The sequence below is a fragment of the Drosophila sulfurigaster genome, chromosome 3, assembly GCF_023558435.1.
Source record: "Drosophila sulfurigaster albostrigata strain 15112-1811.04 chromosome 3, ASM2355843v2, whole genome shotgun sequence".
Taxonomy (NCBI): domain Eukaryota; kingdom Metazoa; phylum Arthropoda; class Insecta; order Diptera; family Drosophilidae; genus Drosophila; species Drosophila sulfurigaster.
The window spans coordinates 52,808,298-52,814,532 of record NC_084883.1 but is presented as its reverse complement, the minus strand read 5'-3'; positions in this window follow the sequence as shown (position 1 = coordinate 52,814,532).

Below are 6,235 nucleotides of genomic sequence, written 5' to 3'. Positions count from 1 at the left end.
GACACTCTCATACTTAATAACGAGGTGCTTTGCCCACGTGTTGCCACTTGTTGTGCGTTGTTAACTGATTTCGATTTTGGCTTGCGACCCAAAGCGAGTAACTGTAGTTTGAGTTTGTTGTTGGTGGAAGCTTGGGGGAAACTGGAGGCCAGTAAATCATTTGCCAGCGTCAACAACTTGTCAACAGGCATCGAGAGACGATGGAGAGTGTCTTGGTTGGTTGCTTGCTTGGACGGTAGTCGATAGTTGAGTGGAGAAGTTGAGTTTTTGGTCCAGTCATGGCTCATGTTGCATATAAATGGTGCTTAATGAGCTCGTGCCAAATAGAATTGTCAGTGCAACAGTGGCTGCTGCTGCTGCTGCTGCTGTTGTTGCTACAACGTCAGTTGTGTGGCATAGATTGCATGTGTTCGTGTTCCACTCAAATTGCTGTCGTTTGGAATTCCAATTCCACAATTTTTATATGGCTGCGCATTGATTTCTGATCACGATTCTGGGGCGCGGCAGGTGCCAGTATTTGCCTCCTTCACTTCTCCTTCTCCTCCTTCACTCCCCCCCAAAAAAACTGACCCAAAATGGAGTGGAAGATGCGATTGGTTTCCCACGCGCTTTAGAGAGTGTGGAGTCCTATTGTTTTGGGTGCAATCTGCCATCTTTACTTGGCTAACAAGCTGCGACTGCAACTGCAACTTCGCTTATTGCGTTCACCTTTATTATTATACCCGTTACCCATAAGGTAGAAGGGTATTTATAACTTTGTGCCGGCAGGAAATGTATGCAACAGGCATATAAAGTAAGTATCTCCATGATCAGCATCAAGGCCGGGACGATCTAGCCATGTCCGTCTGTCTGTCTGTCCGTCCATCCGTATGAAGACCTAAATCTCAGAGACTATAAGAAAAAGAGCTAGAATTTATTTTCCACAACATTTGTTATGTTTGCACGCAGATCAAGTTTGTTTTAAATTTTTACCACGCCCACTTCCGCCCCCACAAATCAACAAAAATCGAATAACAAGTGTAATTTTAAAGCTAGAGTTTTGGTATATACAAAAATAACTATGGTAATTGTGATTCCTGAAATTTGGATGCGATCAGAACAAAAATTTTTTAAGTTATTAAGGAAATACTTTTGTATGGGCAAAAACGCCTACTTACAAGGGGTCTTAGTTGCTTTGGCCGACAATCTGGTATATTGTGCCGTCTATGCCGTATATTCTGAATGCGGTACTATATCTATATACCAAATACACCGCTTAGTATATTTTTAGTATATTTGGTTTATTTTGAAAATAATATCGCAATATTTTGCTTTTCTTCAAAATGGGTAGCGGGTATCTCACAGTCGAGCACACTCGACTGTAGCTTTCCTACTTGTTTTTAATTGGACTGATTTCCCGCTAAAGATACATTTGTATCTTTCTGTCTTTGTCTCTTGGCTAGAGAGTGACATATGCAGCCTGTCCAGCCAATCATCCTAGGCCATCATCAATCCCAGTTCGACTGTACTGCAACTTTGCTTCACTTCACTTCGCTTCGCTTTGCTTCGGTTTGGTTTTACTTCGTTTTTGTTTGGCAGCTGTTGACCAGAGACTTGGACTTGGATTTGGATGTGGATGTGCAGCTGTGGCCAAGTCGCGAGTTGCGAAGGGTTGTCGCCTCGCCTTTTCCCACGATGAAACTCAACTCAAAAAACAAAATCAGCTGCAGTTTTTCGCGCAGTTTTTTGCGTCCTTGGCGCCGGGGGTTGCCACAATTAGGGGTTGAGTGTTTTGCTGGCTGCATCGATGACACGCTGCGACATTGTGACGTCATTCACAAATATTTGCATTGCTTTCAAAGATGATGATGATGATTATGATGATGATGAGGGCAACAACTCAACGCCTTTTCTTGACTTGCCACAAAAGACTTTTTGATCGCCGTTGCCACGCCTCGAAATGTTTGTCCCGCATTTCTGTGATTATAGATTGATAAATGTTTTGTTTTTTTTTTTTGGGTATCGCAGGGTATTATTACAGTTAGTAACGATGTAAAATTAAAGCGATTTATCATCGTGTCAACTTAAAGAACTGACTTTCAATTACATTTATTTTGCGTAATTAAGATTCATTAGAATCTCTGTCTAAAAACTGGTTATTTGCGAAAAGTTCAAGTGCTGCTACAACTGTTCAAGTTAATATAAATTAATTGCTGCTTGGCCAAAAAAACAAAAATTTTAAATTTGAATATAAAGATGCCTTGACAAAACAACTTTGTAAGGCACTGTTAACATGCTTTGGAACTTCAAAACAAATGCTAATCAACTGTCGAGTGTTTATGAAATATTCACAAGCATATGGCACATTTAAAAAACAATTAAATTAACTTGGTCAAACTTTATTGCAGACATAAAAATCAAAGGAGTCATAAAAATTACTATATAATATTTTTTAAGTACAAAAATATTTTTTTGCAGCTGGTTTTTTGTATTAAAAAAGAAATATATACAAAAATGTTATTGATTTTTAAATCTTAACAGCTACTTTATAAAATTATTGATTTTATAGGAATTAAAAAAAAAAATTTTAAGTATTTCGATTTCAAAATCTTAACATTTATTTAAAATAAATTTGTGGAATTGATAAGAATTTTTAAGGATATCTTGTAAGACAAATTTCAGCTCATCAAAAAGTTAGGAATTATTGACGTTTTTAGTATTTAAATTTATAAGAATTTTTAAAGAACTTTTATAAAACAGAAATTAATTTAATTATTATTTTGAAGTATTCAGACTTTTAAAATTTGTTTTTAAATGATAAAAATTCGTAAAGAAATCTCATAAAATGGAAATCAATTTAATTATCCGATTTATTTATCATGCAAATACGTAAAATATAAATCGATTTAACTGTCTCTTAAATATATAAAAGCTAGCTTAAATGATTTGTGATCAAAGTGCGAAATTTGTAAGAAATCTCCAAGAGAAATTTTACACAAAAACCCGCTAGAAATCTCAGCTTAATTATGATTAATTCAAGAAGAGCATTCTTAAGTGGAATCTTTGAATTAGTCTCTAGATTAGTCAACAAATGCTTTGCTAAAGAATGTCAAAGATCCGCAGAGACAGAAAGAGTTGTCGCTGCCATGGAATCCAGACTAGTTATTATATTTTCTAATAAGTTTTAAGTAATAAATTCTAAAGTCGCGTTGTCCGCGGAGTAAATGCTACACTTGAGCTCCGCTCCCACACTGTAAGTGACCCCTCTGAACCCCCTCTGTTGCCCCCTAAACTTGCCACATTGCCCTGTCATGGCTGAGTTGTGGCAACTGGTTTCAGCGAGTAGAAGAGCGTCGTAAACTGGCAGCAACCAACAATGTAACCCCAGCAATGAAAAGAAAACTAAATAAATAATAAACATCTAAGGAAGCAATTGCTTAGTGAGATCGACGCTGAGATACCCAACAAACTAAAAGTTTCGAATAAATTGAATGAGTGCGATCCATTCTGAGATTCTCATCGAACTAGAAGTTTAAATTAAATTGGAGTTGTGCTGAATATAATTAATTTGTGCTAACTTTGAAGAAAGTCATTATTCATTTAAAATTAGCAGAAATCACTAAAAAGTTGATACGTATTATATTTAAATAAAAGCTGATTTTCGCTGTTAGATAAGATACATTTGATTTCTGCTGAATTAAACTTGTTTTTAGTAACTCTAAAATAAATCATCATTCATTTAAAATTTGCAGAAATCTTTGAAAAGTATTAAATTTGAGGCAACTAAAGTTGCTTTTTGCTGTTTTGGTTTTAACAACTTGGAAGTCAATTATTGATTTAAAATTTGCATAAATCATTCAAAAGCAAATATATTTTAGATATGAAACAATTAGTTCTGGTTCTTAACGACTTAAATTTGATTGGATAACTTTATACATTTGAAATCTACAGTAATCTTTCTGAAAATGAAGAATATAAAGTTTGTTTTAATAACACTGAAGTTAGATATTGAATATTTGTAGTAATCTTTGTGTGGATAATATTATTATACTTGAGGCAAATAATCTGATTATCGCTGAATAAAATTAGTTTTGGTAACTTTGGAGTTTGATATTCACTGAAAATTTGTTGAAGTAAAGATGCTAAATATTATATTTGAGACAAATAATTTGATTTTCGCTGAGTTTTATTTGTTTTTTCATAATATTTGTTTTCATAATATTAATGTGAGTTATGCCTTGAAAATATGAGAAAATGCTGGCAATTGACATAACCTCATATTTTAAATTGTTTTATATTCTGGAAAAAAAGTGCATGGTCAAGTTCTGAACTAAGAGTAACCTACCTAGCTCCCAGAGGAACATTGACAGCAAATTCGGAATCTATAGCTCTTATAGTCTTCGAGATCTAAGGGTTTAGAGTAACGGACAGACAGACAGACGGATGCATTTTATTCCGACTTTACTTCAACTAAGCTTTTTAGAATTTTGCCAGCTTTACCTCAACCTGAAGCTATAATAACCTTCTTAGACTTTTGCTAACAGGTATACAATGTATGCGTCTAACAATTGTTGTTGTTGCTGTGGTTGTTGTTGTTGTTGGTATGTTGCTGCTGTTGCTTAGTTGCCGCAATTAGTCGCCGGCTGTGCAACGTTCACACGAGTCAACTTGCAATGCGGACATACGAGTGAACAAAGCTATAGCTGTGATTTTGAGTAATCATCGCCTGGCGGAAACTCAACAGAACAACAGCGAGCGAGAGAGAGATGGAGAAAGAGTGAAAGAAAAAGAGAGAGAGAGAGTGACTGAGCGGGGACTGAGAGGAGAATGGCAAGCTGAGCGCCTCTATTGCGCTGCTTGACCCACAAACTTGACAAATCCATCAGCGCACGCCCAGTGTGCTGCTCTAGAGGCATGCCACATGCAGCAGCATGTGGCACCATGGCCAGGCGGCGGCAGCACATCGTAAATCAAATGCTCATAACTTTTTCTGTTGCTCAAATCACGCGAAATCAACGTGAGCTGCAGTTGAAGTTGAAGTTGAGTTAAGAAGGTAAATCATAAGTCACTGCATGTCTGGGTCGTCATCTTCATCTTGGCAAGTTGTGAGTTGCAAGTTGCAACTTTGCAACTGCCGTGGTGGCAGCTGGTCAGCTGGCAGCAGTGTTGCCGCCTCATATGCAAAGTGTCAGTCATAAGTGGCTTTTCGATTTTTTCGACTGCCAGCAGCAACGACAGCGACAACAACAACAACAACAACACTAAATTAATTATAGCCAAAGCCATTTTCAGACATTTTTCTTTTGACTTCTTTTGCTGCTGTTGCTGTCTGCGTGTCTTCAAAATATCTTCAAAGTCTTCAAAAAGTCTTCTTGAAGACTCCTCCAGCTGAGCACCTTTCACCTTAAATTGCTTGCTTTATGACCGCGAGTGTTGGCAAATGTCGACCTCTTTCAAGCGTTTATTGTTGTTGCTCTTTCTTATTTGCCAGCCACGTCAGGTGGCTTGTAGTTTATACGCTATTTAGAGCAGGGTTCGGTAACTTTGTCGGACAAGTCATCTAACATTTGCATTGCTGAGTTGTGATCTCAACTAACTAAACCAATCTTGATAACATTCTTCTTGTGAATGGTTGATATGATATATTTTTAATGTAATAGTATCACAATTAAGTATATCTTAAGAATAACAATCTGGTATTTTTTATACGCCTAAGGTATATATTTTCTGTGTTATATTGTTATGCAAAATGTAGCAGTCGGTATATTTAAGTATTTTTAAGTTGATACGATATATTTTTAAAGTAATAGTATCATAATTAGGTATATCTTAAGAATAACAATCTTGTATTATTTATACGCCTATGGTATATATTTTCTGTGTAATAGTATATTGCTATACAACATGTAGCCGTCGGTATATTTAAGTATTTTTTCAGTAATGATAGCATATTGTTATACTAAATATAGCGAAGGCTAATTCAGTAATTTGTAATATTAATAATTTGGTATACTTAAAAAATACTACCACCCTTTTTTACGTTTATTTATCTGATATATTTAATACTCCATGATATATTTTCGATGTAATAGTATATTTATATATATACCAAATACAGCCCTCGGTATATTTAAGTATTTTTTCAGAATTATAATTAGGTATATTTTAAGTATAATATCGCATTGTTTAGCTTTTGTTCAAAATGAATAGCAATCTCGCTGTGGTGCACACTCGACTGTAGATTTCTTACTCGTCT